Consider the following 19,111-nt stretch of genomic DNA (forward strand, 5'->3'; position numbering starts at 1 on the left):
TAACTGTAGTGTAATCATCACAGTGAGCTGTGGCTGGCTCACGTTGATGCCGTTTCTTCTTTGGCATTTTCACACGATCGAGTGAGGTCTTATTGCACCCTGAGTTACTACCTTAACGAGTTGCTAACTTGCCTCCGTCAGTGGCAGCAGTAGCGCCTATCGATACTAGTACTGCTGTACCATCTTTGGTGTGACCGCTATATTGCCGTGTGGTGGTGTGTATGAGGCAGGTGGTCGGTTGCGACAGAGCTGCAAGCAAGTCTCTGGGACACGAGGGCAGGGCAGGACCGCTGGCGGCGTACACACACAGTCGGATTTCTGAGGCACTAGCTGTCTCAGCTGCAAATTTCGTCGGCCACTGAACCTGGATACTGGAGTTGAGTAATCAGTTAACCTGTTATGAAGCCTTAACTGCCATGACATCTCTTTGTACATTACTGGTTGGTGCTTCCTGGGCCATTCCCGCAAGCAGCAATGTATGGTGTGCTGGAGTCGGCAAAATTTTGCAACCATCTTCTTGTGTGGTGTTTACTTACTAAAGTGCGCGTCATTTATGTTGGCGGCCGAGTTTAGGTCCGTTCTGCGCATCTGACGTCACAAAACACAGTCAGCCAATGAACAGAGAGCGACGTTGCCAGATCTTGACTGCAGTGCAGAGCATGGACGAGTGTCTCCAGTTTTAGAAACGTTCAGTCATAAATAAAGTAACAGAACAAAAGCAATGTCTTGATAGTAGACTTTCTTTTATAGAAAGTTTGGAAAAAGCATTCTTTATACCAATTGCTTCATATTCTATTAATTAATTAAACCTAACAAGCAATAAGACTCCTAATTCAGGCGACAGCAAGGGAAGGTGTTTGTATCAATCTCACGAACCGCTTTTTCGCAATAAAGAACAGCGGTAATTGTTTATTTCCTATTGTACTTCGACAAAGCATGAGTAATTCATAGTCGTGCTAATAGTGTTTGTCAGTATTTTGTGTGACGTGTTAGAGTCCTCATGGAGTTTCGGTGACAGGCGAGCTGCGTTAGCGTGACGGTTAAGGTGTTGAGTTGCTAAGCGAAAGGTTATGAGATCATACCTTGTGCAGCGCATAATATTTTCTTTATTTAAAAACAATGTCTCAGGGTCTTACTTCACGAATTTTATTCGTTTGAATGCAGTTTTTTGAAATTTCTAGTGCTTTGTCTCTTCATTAATCCTTTCGCTGCTGCAGACACGTGTTCCCCACATTCTGCGCTGTGCGCGATTTTGTCATCCCTGCACTGCGCGCCTGTGCAGACACATGGTGTTCCCACTGCTTTGACACACTTATCATTCGATTTCACAAAAAGTATTTGGCCCAAAAATTTGATTTTTACACATCTTCTTGACTGGTACCTTCCCCCCATAAATGACTAAATTTTTCGATGTTCAACCCAGTTATTGTGCAGCATTAAATGTAATAAACCATTGTACGAAATTTTGAAGAGTTTTCAGAGGTAAAAGTCCGTAGCGTATACTTTCCGTATGGTCGGTTTTAGTTGCCACAATGTTGAGAATCAAATGTGAACAAGATACCTAAATTTCATATAAAATTTACTGCATAACAATATCTCATTTAATTTAAGTACCACAGGGGTGTCGTATGTAATATTGAGAAATATTCCGTCTTTCGCGACTGTAATAAAAGTTTTATTTACACCAAGCACTTTTGGCTTTATTTTAAAGCACTTCAGTCAATGAAAGGTATGGCACATACACAATGGTACTCATGTTCTCTTTCTTGTTTTTGTTCCACAGTCGCAGTTTTACCAATGGTATTGAAATATATTCCTCTTTTGCAACTGTAATAAGCGACTTTTTTAGACCAGACGCGTTTCTCTCTTTTGAAGCATCTTCAGTGGACAGTATTTTGTCTCCTCCATTGCCAAGTCACCTTTCGTAGTTTTGAGCTGCGGTAACACAATATTCAACGTTTGTGTCGGCTGATCAGTATTTTAGCAAATAAATGCTGTTTGTGTGTGCCACACACAAAAATTATATAATTTCATAGCTCAGAGCACTTCACTGATAGACGGTATATTCAAGTCCTAATGTTTTTGTAAGTCCACAGTTTTGTTTAATGTATTTTGTCTACTTCCGTTTGATTGATTGAAGTGCTTTAAAATAAAGCCAAACGTGCCCGGTGTAAATAAAACTTTTGTTATGTCGGGAAAGATGGAATATTTCTCAATATTACATACGACACCTATGTGGTGCTTAAATTAAATGAGATATTGTTATACAGTAAATTTTATATGACATATAGGTATCTTGTCCACATTTCATTCTCAACATTGTGGCAACTATACTCGACCATATGGAAAGTATAATCTATGGACTTCTACCTCTGCAAACTCTTCAAAATTTCGTGCAATGGTTTACTATATTTAATGCTGCATAATAACTGCATTGAACATCGAAACAAAATTAAGGCATTTATGGGGGGAAGGTATCAGTCAAGAAGATGTGTAAAAATCAAATTTTTGGGCCAAATAGTTTTTGTGGAATCGAATGATAAGAGTGTCAAAGCAGTGGGAACACCATGTGTCTGCACAGGCGAGCAGTGCAGGGATGACAAAATCGCGCACAGTGCGGAATGCAGGGAGCACGTCTTTGTAACAGCGAAAGTGTTAATGTGGCCGTGATGGCTCTACTTCATGAACTGCGCGCTCCCACCCTAAACGTAATTCCCCGTTAAAATGCGTTTTATATGCCATACTGCTGGTGGATAATGAAGATGACCTAAAAAGGGGAATACCTTCATTAAATAAGTTTTGTGTTTCAGAAAACAAGGCGAAATCATCGGCTTTCAAAAGGAAATACCCAGTAGGGACAAATGGTTCAAATGGCTCTGAGCACCATGGGACTTAACAGCTAAGGTCATCAGTCCCCTAGAACTTAGAACTACTTAGACCCAACTAACCTAAGGACATCATCACACACATCCATGCCTGAGGCAGGATTCGAGCCTGCGACCGTAGCAGCAGCGCGGTTCCAGTCTGAAGCGCCTAGAACCGCACGGCCACACCGGCCGGCGTCGCATAAAAGCAACAGAGATAAAGTTCCTGAGAGAAGTGCACTAAAGAGATGCACAAGAGCCAGCAGACTTAGAAATTAGAAAATTAGAATTAAGTGCTGAACAACATACTCAGTAAAATACAAGAAAATAGAACAAAGTGGATTGGAAATTTAGAAAGAATTAGTGGAGAAAGATTATCTATTCAGATAAGAAGATTTAAGCCAGTTGGGAGAAGTCGCGGAAGACCGAGGCAGCGATGAGTACCGTAACGGGCAAAACAGAAAGAAAGGCCCTATGCTATCGGGGGGGGGGGGGGGGGAAGATGATGCTGATTACTTTGTAAGGTACATCGCCACTGTACATTCTGCTGAAAAATTTACTGCATTTTCTTTTCTGTCTTCAATTTTACTACTCATAATGTGTTTAATTTCATCCTGAAGTTGCTGTTTTTTGAACTGTCTATTGCAGTACAGCGATGCACAGCGTTAACTAATGTCAGTTCAGCTGCCTGGATCTGGTATTCTTGCCGCTTCTATACGATCCATAATTCACTTCTGTTGATTAATTTAAGGATGGCTATTAGTTTAAGAAACATACATTCTTATATTTTTTGTGTGTTGTTCGTAAAGTTCCTCCTGAGTGGCCCACAAATTCTCCATCAGTTGTCACTGGCTCGAAGTTTTGTTTGGCACTCGCACCTAATGCACTTGACTATGGCATGTTAAATCAACTCTCAATCTTCACTTTTGCCCCAAGTTCGGAAGCGCATTGAAATCTAATTAATCAGCATATTAATAATGATTACCACAGACAAGACAATATATGTAGCAGATGTTTACCAAACGCATAGAAGGTACAAAGGAAAGAACTGCCACGTCATATGAAAGCCAAATATATTCTTATATCTTACTTCTTCCATTAAATACAAATTTACTTATAACTTCATACGTATCCACTATTTATTATGTACCTTATTTATTATCATTATCTAAGTTCGTAATAAATTTAAACAAAATTGTTTGTATATACTAGCACTTTGCATACAATTTTTCATTTTTAAAATCTTTTATCGTTTTGTAAAATTCTCGAAAAATGTACTAGGAAGAAAACTGAATTTATATGAAATAACATTTAAAATCACAAACTGTTCGTCCGCTATGTGATAACAGGGAGCAGGTTATAGTGCCTAGAGCATAGTGCATAATCAATGTTGGCAATAATTGTTGAGTTGTGACGTGTTTCAATGAACGCATACATAATATATGAGACAAGGTAATATCAGTGCAAAAGTACAAATTATAGTGCAACGATTTTTTCCGTAATTTAACTTGGTCTATGTTTCGTTAAATCATAACCACTCATTTTTTTTAGTTGGACGGGGAAATTTTCTGCTCATACACTTGACTAAGTGATACTAAGTGCTCGTGATTTCCAAAATTACGAGAAGAACTGCTGTGGCAACCAATCAGCATTGTATTATAAATATTCACTGGAGGTTGAAAGACCGCAAGTCCTTTGGGAAGCCGTTCTTTCACTTTAATTATTCAAATTAGGTGGACGTATGCAATTAGGACACTTATATGTAGTTAGGAAGTCACTGTGGCCAATATGACGCTTATGAAAGAGGGTCGACAGTGGTTGAGTGCTGAGTTCATTGGTATCTAATTGAACGGAGTAATTTTAGGTGACGTGTCTGGGTTTACCTTTGATAGAACATTTTGTCGGACAGTTATGGCTACAGCTGGACGAAGGAAAGCTCACCGACCTGAGGTAGCAAATAGGTCGCTTTACTGATGTCAGTTCAGAGAGCAAGGACAACACTCATAAGTACATGGGGCAGGCCTGCGAGGTTCGGCCGCTGCTTTTACATATGGGGTGGCAAAGACTGGTCTGTTTCATTGTGGATTAAGGCGTTTCAATTATATTCACGCAACCTCAAAGTTTTTCCTGTACGTAGGTAGTCACTAATGCCTAAACGATCCTCCTTATAACGAGAAATCCATTTTCTTGCCGTGTTCGGTCCAGTGGCATTATCCTCATACACGGCACAAATGTTTGTGGCTGCCTCCATGGCTGCCATCCCACTACTGATCTCAAAGAGAAGAATATGTAGGAAATGACAATCTGTAAATAAACCCGTAGCAACCGGAATGCCTACATGCAAAACAAAAACACTGCAAACTTACGCACCAACCTAATATGCTGGATGTCTCACTACTCAAATGGCTCTGAGCACTTTGGGACTCATCTTCTGAGGTCATCAGTCCCGGAGAACTTAGAACTACTTAAACCTAACTAACCTAAGGACATCACACACATCCATGCCCGAGGCAGGATTCGAATTTGCGACCGTAGCAGCCGTGCGCTTCCGGACTAAAGCGCCTAGAACCGCTCGGTCACCGAGGCCGGCTCTCACTACTCAGAGGAATTGATTAAATCAAGGAGATGTATGAATGAATATTAAACTTATGCACTTGAATTTGAATATGATAACATATTTTTCTCGGAGCCAAAGAACACTACTCTTTTTACGTCCGTTACTGTTCAGAGCTACGTCTGTAAGCGTCGTGCTGAGGGATATCAGTTGAGGCAGATAAACGGCGGAAGAAAATAATTTCTTTACCTTGTTTCTTATTCTCAGGCTTGCATTCATCATTTGGCCAGCATGCTCTCAACGATGTTCTAAATACGTTTGCGTTTTTTCTTTGACCGCAGGTATAACGTTGAATTAAACTTATTTAAACTGACTACTAAAGGCGTGAGACGGAGCATGGCTAAGAAGCTTCTGTATTAACGTCTCGATGTACCATACTGAGTCTTTGGCAATGTCCACACCTGCATATAGAGAAAGACAACCGAAAATCCAAAGGGAAAGAAATGCATATTGCTGTCTTGCTATAGATCGCATACAGCTTTTTTAAATCACGTCAGAAGGAATTGAAATTACTGTGCTAGATGTGCAAAACTGGAATATTACGCATGTCAGGTGGTCATTCTATAAAAGATGGCTGATAAGTACAGAGTGACCCAGAAGTCCATTTGCATTAGAAAATTGAATAGTCTACGAAATAGTGTACGTAGAGACGTAAAAATTTCACACATTCATTCTTAAAATGATATGGGTTTTTACAGAAACCACTCATGTGCACAAAGTGACCAGTAGATGTTACTTAACTCGATACAAGATCAATAACTAGCATAACAACTGATTTGTGGCAAAGACGATGTTCTTCATAACAAATGCTTAACATGTCGGCCATCATTCACTAACAATACCTGTAGTCGAGAGACAACGTTGTAAAAAGCACTGTACAGCACATCGGTAGGTATGTCGAGAACTTACCTTCGAGTGTTGTCGAGGTCGGTCGATTACGGTACTTCAGGTTATCCTAAAGCCAATAATTACACGGACTAAGAAAACGATGAGCGCTAGATATGTCTCACACGTGTTGCGATGCAGGGTGGAGCGCCATACTGCATAAAAGTCGTTCCTTCCAGCAGGTGTTTATCAGACACGCTAGGGATGATGCGATTCAGTCAGTTGGCGTACTTTTACCTGCCACGCTGACTATTTGAAAAGCAATGCCCTGCATTTCGTCGATGAAAAAGAGTCTGATCACGATTGATGTGGTAAATCCACAGCACACGGTGACCGTTTAGTCGTTCAATGTGGTGTGAAATTGGCTTCGTCGGTCCAGCGCCATCTATTGGGCGGTTTTTACATTCATTTTCGGTTGCCATTAAACGACATGTGATTTCAGGTGTGTGTGTCAAGTTTCATTTGCTACATATATTATCCCGGGATTCAGTGCAATCGCTACATATATTATCCCGGGATTTATGCATTTTCAAATGTTTGCGGGCTTTTGGGTCACAATGTATACTAAACGATAGTTCTGTTTACAATTCCTTTATCCTTTTTGTCGACATGTGTAATCGTTTCTTTCAGTTACTGAGCACAAGTTTCCTTCAAGGGATCCGCGTCATAATGCGATGAAAAGGGAAGCTATCTCGGCTGTACATTCTGTATACATGGTCTTTCCATAAGAGCGTGCAAAATCTAACAGTGCATAGAGAATACTCCACTGAACAGTTTGAGGCAGGGAATCTGAGGTCGGAGGAGCCAGCTTAGGGAGATACGTCGACGGCTCTGTCTAGCAGTGCTGTTTCCCAGCCTATTTTACATTTTACATGCGTACAATTTTATACGTACTGTGCTGTTTATTTACATGTACATTCCTTATTTCCTGTATGGAAACAAGGAGGATGAGCCATATCACGATGATGTGATAATGCTGGTTTGTTCATTTTACTTGTCCATAAGGTGGCTCTGTTGTATTTACATTGTCCCACGACAGGACGTGGTAGGAATCAACGAGACACGCATTCATTACTCAGGGTTGTTCAGATACGTACAGTACAATACGATGGAGCAATGTAGGAACAGTATTTCCTGGTCGCTAGATTGCAAGGTTAGGTCCTATTCCATGATCTACGAGGTTACCTGACCTCAATCCCATTGATCATTTCCTATGGGGCTATCTAAAGCCACTTGTGTATGAGACCCCAATTGATACGGAGACGGAATTAGTTGCCAGAATTGTAGGTGCCTGTGATGTGATTCGAAACACACCAGGAATACATGTCAGGGTGCGTCAGAATCTTGTTCGCGCGATGACATTTTTGCATTGAGGTTGATGGCCGTCAGTTTCAGCACATTTTGTAAGATTCATCCCAAATGGTACGTTCATTGTGTCAATGATAGTATTTGTGGTTAACTCAAATAAATAAAAAGGTATACAGTAATGTGATTTTTAGCCTATTATCTCCTTAAGCTGGCTTCTCCGGTACCGAGATCCCTACCTGAATGTGTTCTGTGGATCATTCCTGTGTCCTGTTAAATTTTCGCACACTCGTACGGAAAAAACCTGTAGAGTGCTATAGAGATTCAAGTGATCCATCTTCCTTAGTTTCAGCTGTGTCTATACCTCACTACCACTAATATCTATGTGAGCCACCACTGTAGCAATGAGAGGATTAAACTGTTTCTTACTTCGTAAGAATATACTTGAAAATGACTGCTGCATTTCTACTTTTACTCTGATACCCTCAGTCGTAGGCCCCTTTCAAATGCCTCTGAGCACTATGGGACTCAACATCTGAGGTCATCAGTCCCCTAGAACTTAGAACTACCTAAACCTAACTAACCTAAGAACATCACACACATCCATGCCCGAGGCAGGATTCGAACCTGCGACCGTAGCGGTCGCGCGGTTCCAGACTGAAGCGGCTAGAACCGCTCGGCCACACCGGCCGGCAGGCCCTTTCCATCCAGGAATATCTGGACAGTAGCTATGGTGTCCCTGACGAAGTATGTTTGGGTTTTGCTATAATATTTCCGTGTATCTCTCCTACTGTGGCCATTGAGAGCTTCCCGCATTGCCAAAGTACTTGTCGCTGACTGACGTGAACGCGTAGTCTTCGGGAAGTGCCCTCAGGGTTGGCGACGGAGCTATCCATTTAAGACGGCGGACGGCGGTATCCGGGGCCGGGCGGCAGGCACGCCTTTGTTTGAGGGCCTGGAGCCCAAATGTTTGCCGAAAGCTTCCTGCGCGCTCGCGACGTATTACTTCCGCTGTTTATCGTTCGTGCGGCCGAGGTTCGAGCGCTGCTCCACTCCTCCGCGTCCCGCTTTGCTAGGGAGGCCTGTCGTTGGCTCTCGACCACCCCTGTCTGACAGCCCTTTGTAATTTTAATTACTATCGTGAAAGACAAACACTGAGAACTCATGATACTGTGCGCTTACTACTGCACTCACATTTAATATTCCGGTGCAGAATGTCCTCTCTTTTTCCCTCGATGGAAGGGATTCAGGAGAAAGGGCCAGCTACAGCACTCTACACAGCCTGCAGGTCTACATTACGCCTCATGACAACAACGAAGGCAGAAGCATATGGAATAAGTTCACAGATATGTGGGTGGCTCGAAGACTTCCTAAATAATAGAACCCAGTATGTTCTCCTCGACAGCGACTGTTCATCAGAGACAAGTGTATCGTCAGCAGCGCCGCAGGAAGGTGTGCTGGGACCGCTATTGTTCTTTATGTACGAGGGTGAGTCAAATGAAAACTTTGAATATTTTTTTAAATATTATTTATTGTGCAGAAGTGGTACAAAGCTGTATCACTTTTCAACATAATCTCCCCCACACTCAATGCAAGTCCTCTAGCGCAAAAAAGTGCATAAAATCGTTTACAAAAAAATTCTTTTAGTAGTCCGCGCAACCACTCATGCACCTTGTAGCGTACATCGTCATTAGAACGGAACTTCTTTCCTCCCATTACGTCTTCGATTGGTCCAAACATATGGAAATCACTTGGAAATCACTTGGGGCAAGTTCTGGTGAGTATGGTGGATGAGGAAGACACTCAAAATGAAGGTCTGTGATTGTTGCAACTGTTGTACGGTCAGTGTGGGGCCTTGCATTGTCATGTTACAAAGGGACACCTGCTGACAGCAATCCATGTCGCATTGATTTGATTGCAGGCATCAGTAGATTTTTTAGGAGATCTGTGTATGATGCTCTGGTGACAGTGGTCCCTGTAGGCATGTAATGCTCTAAAATGACGCCTTTTTCGTCCCAAAAGAGAGTCAACAAAACCTTCACTGCTAATGGTTCTGTTCGAAACTTCTTTGGTTTTGGTGATGAGGAATGGTGGCATTCCTTACTCGCTCGCTTCGTTTCCGGTTAGTGAACGTGAACCCAAGTTTCGTCCCCAGTGACGATTCTTGCAAGGAAGGCATCACCTTCTCGTTCAAAGCGCTGAGGAAGTACTTCACAAGCATCAACATGTCGTTCTCTCATTTCAGGAGTCAGATGTCATGGCACCCATCTTGCAGACGCTTTGTAAAACTGGAGAAAATCATGCACAGTGTGGTGTGCTGCCCCGTGACTAATCTATGAACATGCTGCAATGTCATTCAGTGTCACTCGGCGGTTTTCATTCACTAAGGCTTCAACTGCTACAATGTTCTGTGGCGTCACAACTCGTTGTGCCTGACCCGAACGAGGAGCATCTTCCACTGAAGTCACACCATTTGCGAACTTCCTACTCCATTCGTAGACCTGCTGCTGTGAGAAACATGCATCACCGTACCGAATCTTCATTCATCGATGAATTTCAATAGTTTTCACACCTTCACTACACAAATATCAAATAACAGAACGCTGTTCTTCCCTGGTGCAAGTCGTAAGTGGGGCGGTCATCATTATACTGATACTACGACGGTGTGTGAGCATCTGCACTATGCTGCGACCTACATGCCATTCTGCACGCTGTTTGTAGCACGCTTACCAACTTACAGGATAACGGAGCGATATTTCGATTTGTTATTACAAATTTAAGGTTTTCATTTGACTCACCCTCATATATAAACGATTTAGCGGACATGTTGGGCAGCAGTTAGCAGTTGTTTGCTGGTGATTACGTGGTGTACGGTAAGGTGTCGGAGTTGAGTGACTGTGGAAACACAAAGACAGGTTTTCCAGTTGGTGTGATGAATAGCAACGAGACCGAAATGCGGAAAAATGTAACTTCATGAGGGTGAGTAGAAAGAACAAAACTGCGATGTTCGGATACAGTATTACTAGTGTCCTGGATGACACAGAAAATGGGGTTCTGAGAACTATGGGACTTAACATCTAAGGTCATCAGTCCCCTAGAACTTAGAACTACTTAAACCTAACTAACCTAACGACATCATACACATCCATACCCGTGGCAGGATTCGAACCTGCGACCGTAGCAGTCGCGCCGTTTCGGACTGAAGCGCCTAGAACCGCTCGGCTGCTAGTTGACAAGGTCGAATAGATTAAATGTCTGGGCCTAACGTTGCCAAGTGATTTGAGGTGGAAGGAACTATGTTAGGAAAGGCGCATGGTCGAATCCGTGTTATTGGGAGAATTTTACGAAGAAGTGGTTCAACTTGGAAGGAGACCGCATATAGGACGCTCGTGCGACCTATGCTTAAGTGCTGATCGATTGTTTGTTATCCGTACCAGTTCGGAGTGAAGGAAGACATCGATGCAATTCAGAGAAGGGCTGCTACAATTTTGTTACTGCCAGGTTATAACAACACATAAGTGTTACGGAGGTGCCTCGGGAACTCAGATGGGAATCCCTGGAAGGAGGGCGACGTTCTTTTCGAGAAACACTGATGAGAAAATTTAGACAACCGGCATTTGAAGCTGACAGCCGAAATATTCTACTGTCACCAACATGCATTGCACGTAACGACCACGAAGATAAGTTATGAGAAATTAGGGCGCATACGGAGGCATACAAGCAGTCGTTTTTCCCTCGCTCTATTTGCGAGTGGAGCAGGAAAGGAAATCACCAGTAGTGGTGCAAGGTATCGCCCGTCACGTACCGTGCGGAGCCTTTCGGAGTATCTAAGTAGATGTAGGTGAAAATGTAGCAGAGTGATTTGGTGCTTATGAAACTGTGTTACCTGACTACAGGGTGCTACATTGCACAGGCGGTAGAAAAGGGGTGATACGATGCAGACCAGAAAGTCACGTTACTCTAACCGTCAAATGCTTTGATAGTGGGCACATCAATTTGATTTAATGGCATTTGATATATTAACTTTTATTAAATGCTGCACTACACAGGAGCATGGCGCAATGTTTCGAAATAGCCACCAAGGTCCCTGTAAATGACGATGGAAACGCTATATTAATCGTTCAGATACTCTTCGTTAGACATCCAATCCGTCATTCGAGATTCGTTGCGTGAGCGTTCTCGTATTTGGAAAGTCTGTGCCATCTCCGTCCCCCCTCCACCCCCCCCCCTTCCACTCCGCCAGTTTGTCTTTCAGTTTACCGAAAATATGGAAATCGCATGGTACAATACCCGGACTAGCCATACACATCAGTCTGTAGCAGAGGATCCTTCCGTTCCAACTAAGGCTGAAGCTGCCTAGCTCTCAGACAGATTAACTAACTGCAAACTATGAATCAAGGGCAGCAGAAAGACTCCGTATTCCGAGATTTCCGGAAACCGTTTGACACGATGCCTCACTGGAGACTCTTACCGAAGGCACTAGCATATGGAATTGACTCCCATATACTTGAGTACTTCGAATACTTCTGAAGTAATAGAACTGTGTGCGTCGTTCTCGGCGGCGAGTGATCAGATAAAAGGGTATCGTCAGAAGTTTCCCAGGGAAATGTCGTAGGGCCTCTTTTATTCTTTATATATGAATGAACAGACAAATAGTTTGAGGAGAGGTTTCTGGCTGCTTGTTGATGATGTGGTGTACGTCGTCAAGCGATCGTGGGTGGACAGAAGAACAATTCTAGTTTTTCTGATGACGGCAGATTGCTCTAAATATAGAAAAAATTATGTTAATATAGATGAGCGGGACTGTTAGAATGCAGCTTTAGTAGTGTCACGTCTGTTAAATAATTGATCATGACGTTTGAAAGTGACATGGAACTGAAAGAGCACGTACGGACGGCAGTAGGAAAGACGAATGGTAGACTTCGGTTTATTGTGAGAAGTTTAGGAAAATCTGGTTCATGCTTAAAGGTGACCGCGTATAGAACACCTGCGCTACCCGTTCTTGAGTACTGCTCAGGTGTTTGGGATACCCTCTAGGACGAATTAAACCACGAAATTGAAGCAATTCGGACGCAGGATGATGTGTTCGATGAAAGTGGTAGAATAACGGGGAAGTGAAGTAAGAATCCCTGGAGGGATGGTCAAATTGTTCGGAATTCAACACGGCTGGATACCCCACTGCATTTAGTCCATACACCATTATAATTTCAAAGGCCAGTTTGTGTGTAATTTAAAGTTCTGCCTACGAAAATACTATTGTCCAGCGTACTTCATCTTTGGAGTACGATACTGAATGATTTAGACAAAATTTCTAGTTGATGTGATGAACGGCAGCTAGATATAAATGTCAAAAAAAGTAAGTTAGTGCAGATGAGTAGGAATAACAAGCCCATAAGTATTAGTAGTGTGCTTCTTTACACAGTCATGTCGACTAAATATCTAGGCGTAACGTTGCACAGCAGTACGAAATGGAATGAGCATCTAAGGATTGTTGTAGGGAAGAAGAGTGGTCAACTTCCGTTCGTTGTGAGAATTTTAGGGAAGTGTGTCTCATTTTTAAAGGAGACCACGTATAGGATACTAGTACGACCAGTTGTTGAGTACTATTAGATGATTTGGGATCAGCCCCAGGTCGGGTTAAACGAAAGTACTGAAGCAATTCAGAGGCAGGTTGTTAGATTTCTAACCGGTAGGTTCCAACACCACGTAAGTAGTATCGAAATGCATCAGGAACCCAGAAGAGGTATCACTGAAGGGAAGGAGATGTCTGTAAGAGGAGACTATTGAAAAAAAATTAGAGAACCGTCATAAGTTCCTGGACTGACTACAGCCAAAGATACGTGAAAGAAAAGCAGGGTTGGAGAAGAAGAAAGTCGCATTTCATCAAGGCAGTAAGCATCCTCACACAAATGCTGTTGCCATGGTGAACATACATGATATAAGATACGAATTGTGGTCACACCAACTTTATTAGGCTGATTTGACACCATCATACTTTCATCTCTTCCCTAATCTCAAATTTTGAACGGAAAGTCTCTTCAAAAGAAGAACTGACAGCTGAAGTTGACAGATATCTTGCAAGCCTCGACGAATGTAACTATCCAGAGTGGTGCGCAATGTCCAGTCACGGAATAATCGGTGCGATACTCCCTGATGGCACAGTGACTACCGAACGTCACGTGAAGGTGTTGGAAGATGGTTTCATCCCCAGTATCCAATGTTACCCAGATTTCGACAATATATGGTTCATGCAAGACAGTGGTCGACCCTGCCGAAGCAGGAGAGTGTTTGATTTCCCTGAGGAGCACTTTGGGAATCGTATTCTAGCTCTGGGTTACCCAGAGGTCACTTGCATAGGACTCGTTTGGTGGCCATATTCTCCGGATGTCACACATACGACTCCTTTTCGTGGTGCTGTATAAAAGGCATGGTGTACAGCAATAAATACTGCTTAGCTGAAAACAGCCATTCAAGAGATTATCGACGGCATACATTTTCCGACAGTTCAGCGGGTCATGCAGAATTTTGCTATTCGTCCACGCAACATCGTCGCCCATGTTGGTAGGAATATCAAACATGTAATAACCTAAATCCGAATATGTAGAGACGATCACATGTTGAATAAAGTGTGTGCACTCCATAGCTTGTAACTAACTTACGTTTTTGTTTCATATACACTCCTGGAAATGGAAAATAGAACACATTGACACCGGTGTGTCAGACCCACCATACTTGCTCCGGACACTGCGAGAGGGCTGTACAAGCAATGATCACACGCACGGCAGAGCGGACACACCAGGAACCGCGGTGTTGGCCGTCGAATGGCGCTAGCTGCGCAGCATTTGTGCACCGCCGCCGTCAGTGTCAGCCAGTTTGCCGTGGCATACGGACCTCCATCGCAGTCTTTAACACTGGTAGCATGCCGCGACAGCGTGGACGTGAACCGTATGTGCAGTTGACGGACTTTGAGCGAGGGCGTATAGTGGGCATGCGGGAGGCCGGGTGGACGTACCGCCGAATTGCTCAACACGTAGGGCGTGAGGTCTCCACAGTACATCGATGTTGTCGCCAGTGGTCGGCGGAAGGTGCACGTACCCGTCGACCTGGGACCGGACCGCAGCGACGCACGGATGCATGCCAAGACCGTAGGATCCTACGCAGTGCCGTAGGGGACCGCACCGCCACTTCCCAGCCAATTAGGGACACTGTTGCTCCTGGGGTATCGGCGAGGACCATTCGCAACCGTCTCCATGAAGCTGGGCTACGGTCCCGCACACCGTTAGGCCGTCTTCCGCTCACGCCCCAACATCGTGCAGCCCGCCTCCAGTGGCGTGAATGGAGGGACGAATGGTGACGTGTCGTCTTCAGCGATGAGAGTCGCTTCTGCCTTGGTGCCAATGATGGTCGTATGCGTGTTTGGCGCCGCACAGGTGAGCGCCCCAATCAGGACTGCATGCGACCGAGGCACACAGGGCCAACACCCGGCATCATGGTGTGGGGAGCGATCTGCTACACTGGACGTACACCACTGGTGATCGTCGAGGGGACACTGAATAGTGCACGGTACATCCAAACCGTCATCGAACCCATCGTTCTACCATTCCTAGACCGGCAAGGGAACTTGCTGTTCCAACAGGACAATGCACGTCCGCATGTATCCCGTGCCACCCAACGTGCTCTAGAAGGTGTAAGTCAACTACCGTGGCCAGCAAGATCTCCGGATCTGTCCCCCATTGAGCATGTTTGGGACTGGATGAAGCGTCGTCTCACGCGGTCTGCACGTCCAGCACGAACGCTGGTCCAACTGAGGCGCCAGGTGGAAATGGCATGGCAAGCCGTTCCACAGGTTTACATCCAGCATCTCTACGATCGTCTCCATGGGAGAATAGCAGCCTGCATAGCTGCGAAAGGTGGATGTACACTGTACTAGTGCCGACATTGTGCATGCTCTGTTGCGTGTGTCTATGTGCCTGTGGTTCTGTCAGTGTGATCATGTGATGTATCTGACCCCAGGAATGTGTCAATAAAGTTTCCCCTTCCTGGGACAATGAATTCACGGTGTTCTTATTTCAATTTCCAGGAGTGTAGTTCAAAAATTTTTATTCAGTATACAGAGTGAGTCACCTAACGTTACCGCTGGATATATTTCGTAAACCACATCAAATACTGACGAACCGATTCGACGGACCGAACGTGAGGAGAAGGGCTAGTGTAATTGTTTAATACAAACCATACAAAAATGCACGGAAGTATGTTTTTTAACACAAACCTACGTTTTTTAAATGGAACCCCGTTAGTTTTGTTAGCACATCTGAACATATAAACAAATACGTAATCAGTGCCGTTTGTTGCATTGTAAAACGTTAATTACATCCGGAGATATTGTAACCTAAAGTTGACGCTTGAAACCTCCGACGTTCAGTAGCATGTTGTAACAAACACTGGCCACGGTCGGCGAGCAGCATCTGCAGTTACATGTTTACGATGACGACCGTGTTTACGAGTGTGGCTGTAGTGCACTGTTGTGGTTTGGTCTAGCTGTCGCAATTTCCGCATGTAGCGTTTGCTGCTATTGTTATTCTGCATTCGTATCCACACGCAGACCAACTGTAGTACACCGTGTTACCAGAAGTCTCTGATAGTGTAGTGTTGTAGGAACTGTGACCATGGTGTATTCGAACTCTGAAAAGGCGGAGATGATGCTCATCTATGGCGAGTGTCGACGAAATGCAGCTGAAGCCTGCACGGTGTATGCAGAACGGTACCCGGACAGAGAGCATCCAACGTGCCGCACATTGCAAAACATCTACCGTCAACTGTATGTAACAGGTATGGTCGTTGCACGCAAGCGGGTCCGTAACAGGCCCGTCACAGCAGAAGCGGGTGCAGTTGGTGTGTTAGCTGCTGTTGCCATGAACCCAAACATGAGTACACGGGACATTGCGAGAGCCGGTGGACTGAGTCAAAGTAGTGTCATGCGCATACTGCATCGTCACCGCATTCACCCGTTTCATGTGTCGCTACATCAGCAATTACATGGTGATGACTTTAATCATCGAGTGCAATTCTGTCAATGGGCATTAACAGAGAATGCGTTGCAGTTCTACCTGTTTACCGATGAAGCGGGTATCACAAACCACGGGGCAGTGAATCTACGGAACATGCATTACTGGCCCGTGGACAATCCTCGGTGGCTCAGACACGTAGAGCGACAGCGACCGTGGACTGTAAATGTATGGTGCGTAATCATTGGCGACCACCTCATTGGTCCTCACCTCATTGTGCAACATACATCGCGTTTCTACAGAATGATCTGCCAACGTTGCTCGAAAATGTCCCACTGGAAACGCGTCGTCGTATGTGGTATCAGCATGATGGTGCACCTGCACATTCCGCAATTAACACTAGGCTGACCCTTGACAGGATGTTCGACAGGCGTTTCATAGGACGTGGAGGACGCATAAATTGGCCAGCCCGTTCTACCGATCTTACACCTCTGGACCGGTTTCTGTGGGGTACGTTAAAGGAGAATGTGTACCGTGATGTGCCTACAACCCCAGAGGATATGAAACAACGTATTGTGGCAGCCTGCGGCGACATTACACCAGATGTACTGCGGCGTGTACGACATGCATTACGCAAGAGATTGCAATTGTGTGCAGCAAATGATGGCCACCACATTGAACATCTATTGGCCTGACATGTCGGGACACACTCTATTCCACTCCGTAATTGAAAACGGAAACCACGTTTGTACGCGTACCTCACCCCTCACGGTAATGTACATGTGCGTCAGTGAAAAAGACCAATAAAAAGGTGTTAGCGTGTGGACGTAATGTGCTGTTCCAGTCTCTTCTGTACCTAAGGTCCATCACCGTTCCCTTTGGATCCCTACATATGTCGGTGCTCTCCGATACACACGTTCGAACAGCGGAGGAGTGGTACTCAAGCGTCAACTTTAGTTTACAATATCTCCGGATGTAATTAACATTTTACAATGCAACAAACGGCGCTGATTACGTATTTGTTTATATGTTCAGATGTGCTAACAAAACTAACGGGAGTCCATTTAAAAAAACCTATGGTTGTGTTAAAAAACATACTTTCGTGCATTTTTTTATGGTTTGTATTAACGAATTACACTAGCCCCTCTCCTCACGTTCGGCCTGTGGAATCGATTCGTCAGTATTTGATGTGGTTTACGAAATATATAACCAGCGGTAATGTTAGGTGACTCACCCTGTATACGCTCACCAATAAATGGTGTCCAGCCTCCATCAGAATCCATTTATCAGTTGCCAAATCAAACCCATTGTCATACACATTATCGTCCCACATCAGGAGTCGGAGAGTTGTGCGCTTCACATCCGTATAGTTTTCCGTGCGGGTTTTTCAAATGTGCTGTGCGACAGGTACCGTCAGTTACTTTATTTACTGTATTTAGTACTTCTATTCACTAAATTTATGGTTAGTGGTATCAGCTGAGTTTGTCTTCGTTGGAAATTGAATGGTTCAGTGTGCAACCCGATAACCTTGTCGTTGAATCGCGACGCGAGGTAGGCCAGGCGCTAAATATCTGAGCATTTGATTGGGACCAGATCGTAGGTGGCCGATGTGTGAGACAATGATGTTAATCACGAACTGGACTATTCTCTTTACAGTGATTCATGAGTAACGTCGTATGCAGTTGTTGGCTTGGAGATACCGAAAGGTTGCTTCGCCACCTGTTCGTAAATGGTTTTCCTCCTCCACACATAATTGCCCCTTCCACCCGCTGCCAGCACATACCCTTCTTCTCTCAGACCATTTTTTCTTCACCGTATGAAGGACGGTTCCCAGTGCGACATGTCCTAACTTCTCTAAAGTTTGTGAAGGGATTTCTAATTCAATTGAAGACAGAAGTAGAAGACCTGGCGATGGAGACTTTACGCATCCACTTCCAGTTCCCTCCCGTCTCCACTGAAGTACACTTTGCAAGAATGCACATTTTGCATTTCGTGCATCTCATCATTTATTTTAGTCGATTTTCCTCCCACAACTCGTTATACCTTTTCACCACTCAGAGTCGCCGCGCTAAGGCGCCATGTCACGGACTGCGCGGCCCCTCCCGTCGGAGGTTCGAGTCCTCCCTCGGGCATGGGTGTGTGTGTGTGTTGTTCGTAGTATAAGTTAGTTTAGGTTGCGTGTAAGTCTATGGACCGATGACCTAAGCAGTTTGGTCCTTAGGAATTCACACACATTCGTTACACTATTTCTCAGTTTCATGAATGAAGTTCTGTGGTGGCTTCCTCGCAGATTCTCCAAAACACCTCCTTTTCACAGGTGGAGCTGTAGTTCGGCATTTCTTCTTCTTTGATTCTGTTGGCTTTTATCCCTTTCTCGCATAGGCTGCTCGTCAGGTCACAGGCTTCTTTGTTAGACCTTGTACTTGCAACTTTCATCA

This window comes from Schistocerca piceifrons, chromosome 1 (genome assembly GCF_021461385.2).
Source record: "Schistocerca piceifrons isolate TAMUIC-IGC-003096 chromosome 1, iqSchPice1.1, whole genome shotgun sequence".
NCBI lineage: Eukaryota > Metazoa > Arthropoda > Insecta > Orthoptera > Acrididae > Schistocerca > Schistocerca piceifrons.